Source organism: Mandrillus leucophaeus, unplaced genomic scaffold (assembly GCF_000951045.1).
Source record: "Mandrillus leucophaeus isolate KB7577 unplaced genomic scaffold, Mleu.le_1.0 Scaffold91, whole genome shotgun sequence".
NCBI classification, from domain to species: Eukaryota; Metazoa; Chordata; class Mammalia; order Primates; family Cercopithecidae; genus Mandrillus; species Mandrillus leucophaeus.
This window is the reverse complement of record NW_012109919.1, coordinates 718712-732904: the sequence shown is the minus strand read 5'-3', so window position 1 is coordinate 732904 and position 14193 is coordinate 718712. Positions and strand designations below refer to the sequence as shown.

General features: G+C 38.7%; 1 protein-coding gene across 2 annotated transcripts in view; it reads right to left on the bottom strand.

Annotated features, from left to right (window-relative positions):
- Positions 1 to 13896, bottom strand: part of TTC23 (tetratricopeptide repeat domain 23) — a 128392-nt gene extending 114496 nt beyond the window's left edge. Inside the window, exons 1-4 of one of the 2 annotated variants that reach the window (XM_011969810.1) lie at positions 13824 to 13885; positions 12103 to 12486; positions 8298 to 8419; positions 4280 to 4479 (exon numbers count right to left, since the gene is read on the bottom strand). The gene's annotated coding sequence lies outside the window, so the exon portion shown is untranslated. Of the gene's footprint in view, positions 1 to 4279; positions 4480 to 8297; positions 8420 to 12102; positions 12487 to 13823 lie in introns of both variants that reach the window. The other variant, XM_011969812.1, reaches the window with a different exon arrangement.
- Positions 13897 to 14193: the final 297 nt, after the last annotated feature.

Genomic DNA, 14193 nt, shown 5'->3' with positions numbered 1-14193 from the left:
GCGCCCACCACCATGCCCGGCTAATTTTTGTATTTTTAGTAGAGACGGGGTTTCACCATGTTGGCCAGGCTGGTCTCAAACTCCTGACCTTAAGTGATCCACCTTCTTCAGCTTCCCAAAGTTCTGGAACTACAGGCATGAGCCACCATGCCTGGCCAACTCCTATGTATTTACATGAGATAAATGAAAGCATACATTATAAAAAGACTTACATACAAATGTTCATAGAATTTTTATTTTTAATAGCCAAAAAACTAGAAAAAAACCCAAATGTCTATAAATAAGTAAATGGGTAAGCGAACTGTGGTGTAGCTATACAATGAAATACTACTCAGTAATAAAAAGGAATGAATATGTTGCAACATGAATAAATCTCAAAATAGTTATGCCGTGTGAAGAAGTCAGGCAAAATAGAGTATATATCGCATGATTCCATTTATATAAATTTCAATGAAATCTACTCCAATGTATAATGACCAAAAGCAGATCAGTGATTCCCTTGAATTGGCCTAAGGAGGTGGTATGAAGGGGGTGGTACACAAGAGGGAGGAAGATGTAGGAAAGGGTGGAGTGGAGGGATTACAAGGGGCATGAGGAAACTTTTTGCGGTGGCGGATCTTCTCATTATTTTGACTGTGATTGTGGTTTCTTGGGTGCACACAGATGCCCCAGATCATCAAATTGTATACTTTTATGCCAATTAATAAAACTGTTAAAAATCATATACATAGATCAGCCTTTCAGAGATCCCTCCCCATTCCTCCTCTTCAAACTCCAATTCCATTATTTACTATAGATAACATTTTAAATTTCATCCTATTGCAACTTGTTTATTTATTTTTTATTATTGTTATTTTTTGAGATGCAGTCTCACTCTGTCACCCAGGTTGGAGTGCAGTGGCACGATCTCAGCTCACTGCAACCTCCGCCTTCCAGGTTCAAGTAATTCTCCTGCCTCAGCCTCCCAGGTAGCTGGGATTACAGGCACGCATCATCATGCCAGGCTAATTTTTGTTTTTTTTTCCAGTAGAGATGGGGTTTCACCATGTTGGCCAGGTTGGTCTTGAACTCCCGACTTCAAGTGATCAGCCCACCTCGGCCTCCCAAAGTGCTGGATTACAGGCATGAGCCACTGCACCTGGCCACAACTCATTTATTTATTCATTCCACAACTATTTACTGAATTCTGGCTACAAACAATGCACCAGGCTAATGTACTATGTGGAAAACAATAACCCCAAGAAATGTAAAGTAGAGAAGGAAAAATGATCAGGTACACATTAGCATAGTACTAGGTGCTAAAATTGCTAGAAGAGTGGCAAGTGCTAAGACTTCAGAAATGGGAATCATTGCTGCTGCAATGACCTTGCTTGTTTGGCTGAAAAGATTCCAGAGGACAAGGAGAAGAGAAAGCATCCCAAGCAGAGTGAATAATTAGAAAAGGCTTGGAAGTGGGAAAGTGAATATGGCTAACTGCTGGTGGTTCAATTTGGTGTATGTGAAATGAGGGACATGGCTATCGAACAGCATTTTCCAAGCCAATTTCTGCAGTACACTAGAGCCACAAGACATTAATGTACATTCCATCAAGGAGGGTTATTGACAGAGGTGATCAAATGAGTTGGTAAACACAAATATCAGTTCCACAAAAGGAGGATTCTGTGATCAAATAAATGGGTAAACATGGACAAGTTTCTTTAATTCAGGTGTTCTCAAAACTTTAATACCTTGTGAATATCCCAGAGTGGGTATAGTATACACCATTTTTTCAATCTTTTTTTGACCATGAGATTATCTTTTTTCTTGAGCACCTATTAAATCTTATGGAAATAGCACTTTAAAAACAGTTTGGGAAACCCTGAGCTAGGGGAAAAGTAAAACGCCGGATTTCAGGCTAAGAAGGCATTAATTCATTTCAGGCTACGAGTTTGATTGACTCTTTTCCTCATAAAGCATTATAGCACAAAAATATGAAAAAGAGAAAGAAGGAATCAGCCAAAGGTCAAACTGTGAGAATGCTAGAGAGGCTGATCTACAATGCAGGTAGTGTTCTCATTCCTGGGTACCTCTTAAAAATGTTAAAGGTCAGGCGGGTGTGGTGGCTCACGCCTGTAATCCCAGCAGCACTTTGGGAGGTCGAAGCATGCAGATCACGAGGTCAGGAGTTTGAGACCACCTTGGCCAACACAGTGAAAGCCCATCTCTACTAAAAATACAAAAATTAGCCTGGTGTGGTGGCACGCACCTGTAGTCCCAGCTACTCTGGAGGCTGAGGCAGGAGAATCGCTTGAACCAGGGAGGCAGAGGTTGCAATGAGCCGAGACTGTGCCATTGCACTCCAGTCTGGGTGATAGAGTGAGACTCTGTCTCAAAAAAAATAAATAAATAATAAAATAAAATAAAATAAAAAAAAATAAATAAAAATAAATAAAAATGTTAAAGGTCAATACTTCAGGTTTAACATGAAAGCTTTGCCTATACCCTGTTGTACAGAGACACAGTGCTATTTGAGATCCCAAGATGTTGGCTAACTTTTTTCTAATAACTTCTTGCCTTATGCTTCCTCATCTGTTCAACCCCACTGGCTGATAAGATGACCATTTCAACAGGTGCTGCTGTCTAGAGAAGAGCAGTAGCCAGAGATGGAGAATCTGAGATTCAAGAAACTGTGCTGTCCCAACTACCCATGTGATTTGGGCAATACCAACTAATATATACATAACACTTTATACTTTCACATATTTTATCTCATGTGGCCCTTACAACCATGTAAGGTACAGAGGGTAGGTATTATCATCCCCATTTTATAAATAAAGATGATGAAATGAAGCTAAATCAGTTGCACATCACACAGCCAGAATTAGGACCCTGGTCTTATAATTTGGTGGTTTCCCATGACAAGTGGTTTCCCATGACAAGTGGTTTCCCTGCCTTTCACTGACCACAGTCTATAGCAGTGGGAAGCAAATGTTGTTGCTTTGGAAACTCAAGCCTGCATTTTAAAAAGTGACCATACATTTTTATATACAGGAATGCAACATTTTCAATAGATTTAACTATATTTTCTTATCTTCCATTTAGGGGAGTCAGAAAAGAAAGTTTAAAGATGAAATAAGTAAGATGCCCTGCAGTATTTATTATTCTGGGCCTCTGAACCTAGTGTTAAACTTCAAAATGGATTTAACTTTTCTTTTTTGGTTTAACTGTAAAAAGTGGTTTGTCTCATGCTGCCTCTTAATATTGCATCCTTAAAAGAGAGGTTATATTTATTCTGAGCGCTTATAAGCTCATCTAACTTGTATATACTCTTTTTTTTTTTTTTTTTGGGCCAGTTAAAAAAAATTGAGCCATCATTTTAAAATTAGGAGTTACATAAAGATGTAGATTTTGGGGTTTCTGACTTCTTGTGAAAACTCAGAACACTTGTCAACACTAGATCTGTGTCACCACAGGCAGTAATCAGCCAGGGAAGAGGGGTAGCTGCCCCTGGAGGCAAGGATACTTTCCTGTTGCCACCAATCCCTATTGGCTACCGGACATGAAGGCAGCAAAGTCATTCCCATTTGTCATTGTTCTTGTGTCTTATTGTAGGAAAGTAGGTCTCTGTATCCATTTTCTCTCTTTCAAAGTGAAAGGCCAACAGAGAAGGATATAATTTTCCTGGCCAACATCACTCATTTTCTGTATTTCGTCTAATCTAAAGCACCACTGATTATAAGATGCTACCTTTTTTATACACCATTTGACTTGCAATTGTAATGTTCATTCTAATTTCAGAGATGTTCAAATGCCAAAAAAAAAAAAAAATGTACGTCTCTGAATCAACGAAAGGAGGAGGTATGTTACCTGTCTGGCTTCTAGAGGCATTTGAGTCTGTGGCCTTACTTTAAATGTGTGTGTTTCAATGTATGTGGCATCATACAGTAACATCCTCAACATAAAAACATACTTCTCAGGCTGGGCACGGGGGCTCACGCCTGTAATCCCAGCACTTTGAGAGGCTGAGGCGGGCAGATCACCTGAGGTCGGGAGTTCGAGACCAGCCTGACCAACATGGAGAAACCCTGTCTCTACTAATAATGCAAAAAATTAGCCAGGTGTGGTGGCACACACCTGTAATCCCAGCTACTTGGAGGCTGAGGCACGAGAATCTCTTGAACCCAGGAGGCAGAGGTTGCAGTGAGCTGAGACTGCACCACTGCGTTCCACCCTGGGCAACAAGAGCGAAACTGTCTCAAACAGACAAACAAACAAAAAACATGCTTCTGAGTTCACTTACTTTGAGTTACATGCTTATCATCAGTCACTTTTCTTTTCTTTGTAGTAGCTATAGCTGGGGCTTAAAATTTCATCACACATCAGCCCAGGTCCCACAAACCACCCTCTTCTTGCCAGGTGTGGGTTCAGCTTTCTAGGCCTCTGAATCACAACTGCCAGGGAGACCTAATCAGTCAACTGATACTGTTCCTTCTACCAGACCTGCCCAGTAGAATGTTAAAGCACATAATGAGCCCCAGATCAAGGTGTTAGGAAGAAGAGGTCTGAAGTGGAGTCTCAGTCTTCCATTTCCAAGTGGTGATATTCAAAATAACTGAAATAGCAGGAGGGCCAACCAATCTATACAGGTGCCAATGAGGCTGGAGCTGGGTTTTGAAGGTCCCCTGCTATTCCGGGTGTGAACCTTTGGATGCTGACTTGTGGAGAGACGTAGGGGAGCCTGAGGAAGGGGCAGGGGCCCTCAGGGCAGTGGCTTTTAGGAAATAAAAAACCTTATCAATCAGGCATGGTGGCTCATGCCTGTAATACCAGTACTGTGGGAGGCTGAGGCAGGTGTACGGCTTGAGCCGAGGAGTTCAAGGCCAGGCTGGGCAACATGTCAAAACCCTGTCTCCACTAAAATTACAAAAATCAGCTGGGTGTGGTGGCGCTTGGCTCCTCCAGCTACTCAGGAGGCTGAGTGGGGAGGATTGCTTGAGCCCAGGAGGCAGAGGCTGCAGTGAGCTGAGATCACACCACCGTACTCCAGCCTGGGTGACAGAGCAAGACCCTGTTTCAGAAAAAAAAAAAAAAGCCATTATGACTAGTTTCTTAACTAGCGTATGCTAGTGTACGCTAGTGTACGCTAGTTAAGAAGCAACCTTACCCACATGCAAGCTAAGGCACTGGAAAAACACCCTAAAAAGATAAAAAATACTGAAACCAAATAACAGAAAAATAGAAAATCTGAATAGATCTATAACAAGTAAAAATTTTAAAATAGTAATTAAAAATATTTATACCAAGTTAAGCCCGGGCTCAGATGGCATCAGTGATGAATTCCACTAAACTTTACTAAACTTTTAAAGAGGAAACAACATGAGTATTTCGTAAACTCTATCAGAAAATAGAGAAGGAAACTCTTTCCAACTTGTTCTATGAGGTATTACCCTGATATCAAAGCCAGACAAAGACATCACAAGAAAATAACAAATGAATATCCTTCGTGAACATGGACACAAAAATCCTCAACAAAATATTGGCAAACCAAATCTAGCAACAAATGCAAAGGATAATACATTATGATCAAGGGGGGGTTTATCCTAGGAATGGAAGGTTGGTTTAACATCTGAAATCATTAATATAATACACTATGTAATAGAATATGGTCACAAACCATCTGATCATCTTAATAGACGCAGAAAACACATTTGGCAAAATCCATATCCAATCATGATTAAAAAAACTTCCGCAACCTGATAAAAGGCTAATAAAAGCCTGATTTTACAAATCAAAATGGATTAAAGACTTAAATGTAGGAGCTGAAACTATGAAATTACCAAAAGAAAACACTGAGGAAACTCTCTGGGACAGTGGTCTGGGCAAAGACTTCTTAAGAAAGATCTCAAAAGCACAGGCAACCAAAACAAAAATGGACAAATGGGATCACATCAAATAAAAAAGCTGCTGTATAGCAAAGGAAACAATCAAAGTGAAGAGACAACCCACAGAATGGGAGAAAATATTTGCAAACTACCCATCTGACAAGGGATTAATAACCAGAATATATAAGGAGCTCAAACAAAACCCAACAGGAAAAAAAATCTAATAATCTGATTAAAAAGTGAGCAAAAGATCTGAATAGACACTTCTCAAAAGACATGCAAATGACCAAGTATATGAAAACATACTCAACATCACTGATCAGCACAGAAAGGCAAATCAAACTACAATGAGGTCACCTCACCCCACCTTAGATGGCTTTTATTAAAAAGGTAGTAATGGATGCTGGTGAGGATGTGGAGAAAGGGGGACACTCATATACTGTTGGTGGGAATGCAAGTTATTGCAATTACTATGGAGAATAGTATGGAAGTTCCTCAAAAAGCTAAAAACAGAAGAAGTACCAAATGATCCAGCAATCCCACTGCTCCATATAGATCCTTTCCGCACTCCCATGTATACTGCAGCACTATTCACAACAGTCGAGATTTGGAATCAGCCTAAATGTTCATCAACATATGAATGGATAAAAAAATGTGGTAGACATACACACAAAACAGAATGAAATCCTGTCATTTACAACAACATGGATGAAACTGAAGGATATTATACTAAGCGAAATAAACCAGGCAGAAAGACAAATTTTGCATGTTCTCATTCATTGATGAGAGCAAAAAATTAAAACAACTGAACGCATGAAGACAGAGAGTAGAATGATGATTACCGGAGGCTGGGAAGGGTATTGGGGTGGGAGGCAAAAGTGGGGATAGTTAATGGGTACAAAACATAGTTAGACAGAATGAATAAGATCTAGTACTTGATATCACAATAGGGTGACTACAGTCAACACTAAGTTATTGTACATTTCAAAATAACTAAAAGAGTAGAATTGGAATCATTCTAACACAAAGAAATGATAAGTGTTTGAGGAGACAGATATTCAATTACTCTGATGTGATTATTATATATTGTATGCCTGCATCAAAACATCACATGTATCTCATAAATATATACACCTACTACTATGTACTCACAAAAATTAAAAATTACAAAACAAAACCAAAAAAACCTGATTTACAAAAACCTAAAGCTAATATCATACTTAACGGAGCATGTTTGAATGTTTTCCCTTTAAGATTGGAAACAAGGCAAGAGCGATTGCTCTTACCACCTGTAGTTAAGGTTGTAATGGATATTACATTCAGAGCAATAGGCAAGAACAATAAATTAAGGCATGCAGATTAGAAAGGGAAAAATAAAACATTATTATCGGATGACATGACCCTCTACGTAGAAAATCCTAAGGATTCCACAATAAATAAACAACCCCCCCCAACCCCATTAGAACGACTAAAGTTTGGCAAGGCCATGAGATACAAAATAAATAAATAAAATTGTATTTTTATATGTCAGCAATAAATCATAAAATAAAATTAAGAAAACATTTTGATTCAAAAGAGGATAAAAGAGAATAAGATATGTAGGAATAAATTTAACAAAAGAAATACAAGACTTGTACAATGAAAATCATACATTATTGAAAGAACTTAAAGATCTAAATACATGGAGAGACATTCTATGTTCATGGATTAGAAGCCTCAATACTAAGATAGAATACTCCTCAAATTGATGTATAGATTTAATGTAATATCCATCAAAATCTCAGCTGTCTGTTTTTTTGCAGAAATTAACAAGTTGATCCTTATTATGGATCAATTAAGATGGAAATACAAGACCAAGAATAAATAAAACAATCTTAAAAAAGAAGAATAAAGTTGGAGGACTCACATTTCCCATTTAAAAAATTTACTACAAAACTACAGTAAAAGTAATCAAAAGTGTTGTACTTATAAATTTTCAGTTATAAGGTAAACAAGTTCTAGAGATATACAGCATGGTAACTATAGAAAATAACTGAAATTTGTTAAGATCTTAGGTGTTCTCATCACACACACAAAAATGGTAATTATGTCAGGTGATGAATGTGTGAGCTAGCTTTATTGTGGGAATCATTACAAAAGGTATACTTATATCAAAATACCATGATGTTTACCTCAAATGTATATAATTTTTAGTTTGTCAATCATATTTCAATAAAGCTGGGGAAAAGCCCTCCCCAAAACAACGTGGTGGTACTGGCATAAGAAACGACATATAGAGGCCGGGTGCGGTGGCTCATGCCTGTAATCCCAGCACTTTGGGAGGCCGAGGTGGGCAGATTACTTGAGGTCGGGAGTTCGAGACCAGACTGGCCAACATGGCAAAACCCCATCTCTACTAGAAATACAAAAAATTTAGCTGACCGTGGTGGCAGGCACCTGTAATCCCAGCTACTCAGGAGGCTGAGGCAGGAGAATCGCTTGAACCTGGGAGGCGGAGGTTGCAGTGAGCCAAGATTGCATCACTATACTCCAGCCTGGGTGACAGAGCGAGACTCCGTCTCAAAAAAAAAAAAAAAAAAAAAAAAGAATTGACATATAGAAAAATGGGATAGTGGCGAGAGTCCAAAAATAAACTCGTATATATGTGAATTATTTTTTAACAAGGGTGCCAAGATAGTTCAATGGGAAGAGAACAGTCTTTTCAAGAAACAGTGCTGGAATAACTGGATAGACACATGCAAATGAATAAAGTTGGATCTCTACACCTCATACCAAATATAAAAATTAACTCCAAATGGAGTAAAGATTTAACAGTAAGAGGTAAAACTATAAAACTCATTGCAAACATAGGAGTAAATCTTCATGAACTTTTTTTTTTTTTTTTTGAGATGTACTCTCACTCTGTCGCTTAGGCTGGAGTGGAGGTGATCCACCCGACTTGGCCTCCCAAAATACTGGGATTACAGGTGTGAGTCACAGGACCTGGCCTGTTAGGCAAATACTTCTGAGATACGACACCAAAAGCACAAGTGATAAAAGAGAAAAAAAACCATAAATTAGATTTCATCAAATTCAAACCTTTACTGCTTCAAAAGATACTATTATTAAAGTTAAAAGACAAACCACAGAATGGGAGACAAGATTTGTAAATCATTAATCTGATAAAAGACTTTAACCACAATATATAAGAACAATTAAAAATCAGTAACATGGGACTGGGCGCGGTGGCTCACGCCTGTAATCCCAGCACTTTGGGAGGCTGAGGTGGGCAAATCATGACATCAAGAGTTCAACACCAGCCTGGCCAACATGCTGAAACCCTGTCTCTACTAAAAATGCAAAAAATTAGCTGGGCATAGTGGCGGGCACCTGTAATCCCAGCTACTCAGGAGGCGGGGGCAGGAGAATTGCTTGAACCTGGGAGGCGGAGGTTGCAGTGAGCTGAGATCGAGCCACTGTATTCCAGCCTGGGTGACAGAGTAAGACTCTGTGACAAAAAAAAATTAGTAACATGGGCCGGCGCGGTGGCTCATGCCTGTAATCCCACCACTGTGGGAGGCCAAAGCGGGTGGATCACGAGGTCAGGAGTTCCAGACCAGCCTGGCCAACATGGTGAAACCCCATCTCTACTAAAAATACAAAAAAATTAGCCGGGCACGGTCATGGGCGCCTGTAATCCTAGCTACTTGGGAGGCTGAGGCAGGAGAATTGCTTGAAGCAGGAAGGCAGACATTGCAGTGGGCCGAGACCGGGCCACTCTGCACTCCAGCCTGAGGGACAGAGCAAGACTCGGGTCTCAAAATAAATAAATAAATAAATCAGTAACAAGATGACAACCCAATTAAAAAAAAGGAAAAATATTTGAAAGACATTTTACAAAAGAAGATCTATGGATAGTCAATAAGCACATGAAAAGATGCTTCGTACCATCAGTCATTAGGAAAATGCAAATGAAAGCTGTAATAAGATACCACTTAAAATCCAGCCAAATGAATAAGACAGATCATAAGGAGTGTTGGTGAGGATGTGGACAAATTGGAGCCCTCATACACTCTGGTGGAAATGTAAAGTGGGAATTCACCTTGGAAAGCAGTTGTACAACACCTCAAAAAGTTACCCATACAGAGTTACCATATGACAGTAATTCCACTCATAGATATACACCCAGGAAAACTGAAAACACATGTTCATACAAAAACTTGTACCCATCTTCATAGCAGCATTATTCATAATAGCTAAATACTGTACTGTATTTACTGTAATAAAATTACAATTAGTACAATTAAACACTATCATTAAATACTGGAAGAAATCCAAATGTCTGTTAACTGGTACTGTTAAATAAATAAAATGTGGTCTTGCCATCGAGTGGATTATTACCTAGCAACAAAAAGGAATGAAGTAATGAGACATACTACAACATGGATGAACCTCAAAAACATTATGCTAAGTAAAAGAAACCAGATGCAAAGGATCACATATTGTGTAATTCCATTTACATGCCCAGAAAAGGTAAATTTATAGACAGAAAGTTTTTTAGTGAGTGGGGCTGGGGATAGGAAACCAGGACTTGCCTGCAAATGGGCACAAAGTATTTTTTTAGGAAGATGAAAATTTTCTGAAATTGGAATGTGGTGATGGTTGTACAACTCTATTATATTTTCTAAAACAATCATTGAGTTATATCCTTAAATGAACCTTATAATATATAAATTATACTTCATTAAAGCTGGTAAAAAATAGCTATGAAACCGCAATGCAGTTTCATGTGTAATTCTGGTTTTTATACATCTTATGACAAGACTTTTATAAAGATGGGGCAACCATGATTCCCCAAGACAATGTGGCAGAGGTCCCCAAAAATCTCAAGAAGTAAACTCAATGCTTTAGAAAACTACAAAGAAATGCATCAAAATTTATATTATTCAGCAATGATAAGGTAAATGTATTTGGGTAAGCAGCAGGGTTACTCATCTGTGTGCCAGTATTTACAGTATGAGGCCCCTTAGCTTCTGGTCTCTGTTCTTGTAGTCATCTTAAATTGCACTGTCAGTTTTATCGTCTTCAAATATTACTTTCATAAGGTGTGCCTCCTGTTCCAGACACAGGACCAAAACCCTTGATTTTGGGAATTCTAGCTTTTCATTTTTCTCATGCTGTTTTTATAAATTTTTAACCAAAGTTTCCAAATGAACCTTCTGCTGCAGTCAGAGCCAGCTCTTCCTCAGGCTGCACATACTTCCTAACAACTCACTCACTAGTAGGGATGCCACTTCCCTTCTTTCCTCTCTGAAATTCTGCCCATTGCTCAGGCCCAAATTGAGTCTTACCCATACTGTGAAGCCTTCTCTGAATAATTCATCTCACATTGAGCTGAGCTCCTGAAGTATCTGTGCTCTACAACAGTCATCTGGGCATTAAGAACTGTTCAGAAGTTTTAGTTTAAATGTTCTGAGCCTCATTTGTCCCTGTTCTTGAGGGGCTGGATTTTATTACTTTATATTCCCCTATATAGATTAACAGAAGCAACTCAAGAAATAGTTATTCATGTTTATCTATGTTTCCTTGATAAATTCTCTTTTATATTTGTTTTAATTTAAAACGCCATTTTTGAAAATACGATGCTAGATTTCTTTTTTGAGAATTTATCCTTACATGCTGATTCTGCTTCAGGTATCTATAGTATGTTTTATTTAGCCATTAGCAGATCTGTCCCTGGATTCCCTAATCCACAGATATACACAAAATTTGGGTTCAAGCAATTCTATTTTTCTCTTATATCTTTTAATAGATGTATTATCTATTATGCCAGGTATGACAATATAAAAAAAATTCATTTAAAAATTACAATATTACTAAATGTCCTTCTAAATCCACATTTAAGCAACAAAAACGAATCACAGATTCTTAAAGTAGAAAATGATGTATAGTTAATCTTACTATCTTGCCTCCTTTACTTTTCAAAAATCCACTGATAATCTGGGCATGATGCTTTCAAACCTTACCCTAAAGAGAAAAATACTCTCGGAACACTTCTTCCTGCTATCTTTAAATTGTGCTTGTATTTTTCTCTGCTTTTCTTTTGACACTCAATCACTCCTTTAAAACTTGTAAAAACAACAACAACAACAACAACAACAACAAAACAAAAACAAAACCGTAAAAGTTTCTGTAACTCTCCAATCTCCAACTATGTCGTAAAATCCTTTGCCGGTTTACCCAGTCTGCTGAGGAGGCTCACCGTTTCTTTTTCGAGCGAATGACACAGTTGTCTTGGCAGCGTGACTTGCCCTTTTGGTTCCTGCTTTATCAGTTTGGTGATTCTTTGTACAGATTGATAACCATGAAAAAGTCTAAAGTAGGGCAGTTCCGGAGCAGCTTTTTCCCGTAAAGCAAGGGGGTACCTCACAAAACTCCAGGCAAAAGAATGAATGATAGGGCACTCACCAATAGCGAGTGGAGAAGAGTATTTTGTCGAAGTTTGCAAACCAATCCTTGGGAGCCAGAGGTGGGAATTTTAAAATGAGGTCTTTTCCTTGGAATTTGCTTAAAGGGGTATCGCTGCCTGTTGCTATTGAAGTTTGTCAAAGAATGTAAAATCACCAGCTTAGAGAATTTTTTCCCCCTTCAAGAGAGACAAAACGTGCAAATTGATTCTCTGCAAATTGGGAGAACTTCTAAGAGTGGGGTCATAGGATACTCTCACATATAATCACTTGGTAACTTTTGTGTCAATTTGGGGAGGAGGTGAAAGTAATTTTAACATGATTCATTTTTCATGATCAAATATCAGATACTAAATTAATGTATTGAAAAACGGTATTCCCCTTTTTTAAAAAAAGAAATGAAAACTAAGAGGCTAACATTATTTTGAAAAAACTGTTCTATTGTTAATCTTCTTTTTGGGGGGGTGTACCTCTTCATATATTAGCAGCAAGTCTTATTATTTGGGTTGACCACAAAAGTATCTTTGTTTTTACACAAAATGTGGATTTCCTCATTTTAAGACCAGCAAAAAATTTGAGTGCCACGAATTCTTAGGTATTATGAAACTATCTTAGAAATACATGACATATACTGTGCTCTATACCTGAGTAGCTCTTGAAGACCAAATTTAACAGATAACTGATAAATATTTTATTATAACTCATACCTTGTTTTGAAACCAATGTTTTTTATTTAATGTAACTCTGCTTTCTAGGTTATTCATCTCTAAGAGTAATTAAGTCGGCCACTGTAAAACTGCTTCATTATAAAGTTAAGTTTCCTTGACAAGGAGCCTCGCAAATTAACAGGCTTTTCACGGAACAAAAATCATCAGCGATTGTGGTAGAGGAAAATACTTTAAAACCTTCATTTCAGAAGGAAATTTGTCATATTGAGACACTTTAAAAAGTGTCTCTTAAAAATGTTTCCGAACTATGCTTCCAAGCATTTTTAACAGCATAAAACTCTTTCTTTGATGCTATTTCGCTGACATAATTTTTGTCTTGAAGAAATACGTAATGACAGCCTACTCAGTCATGCTAGGAACTGTCATTGTATTTAACTCTCTAAATTGTTCCTGTCCTTTGTAGCAATCTTTTCTCACAATAAACCTTGGGTGCTTGAAGGGCAGAGACTAGGTTACCTCCTCCTCATCTTTGTTATCTACCAGTGCGCAGTGACCCCTTAAATCTAGTGCTTAAGACTCACTACTTGCTAACATTGGTTTCGTTACATAAACTCACTGGCCTGTTTTTCAACCGTCAGACTGGTGCTGTTAGTCCCTGTGTCACGGGATTGCTGTCAAGGGTTCAACGAGATAATCTATAAACAGCTCTTAGAATGAACGCTCTACGTGGGATCATTGCTGTAATCCCTCAACGTGTGCTACTGAATGAGAGGCCGAGTGACTGAATGAATGTATGAATGAACAGGCCAGTAACTGGCGGCTCCCGAGGTTGGAGCCGGCTAAATTACCCCTTCAAAACGCTAAACAAAAAGCCACTCCGTGGACATCAAACCCCACGGCGGAGCCGGAAGCAAGAGTAGAGCCGCGGGCGGGGCCAGAATAGAGGAAGTCGCGCTCTCGGCCAATAGACATATCGCTTGGCAAACGAACATTTTCCCACACCTATCGTGAAAGCGCGAGAACACAGGGGGTTATCGCGAGGTTCCCTGCTCCTCTCCCGCTCCCTCTTCTCCAGCTCCCTGTAGCGCGGGTTCCGCTCCGCCCCCGGAGCCCCGCCCCCGACGCCACTGTAAAACTGCTTCATTATAAAGTTAAGTTTCCTTGACAAGGAGCCTCGCAAATTAACAGGCTTTTCACGGAACAAAAATCATCAGCGAT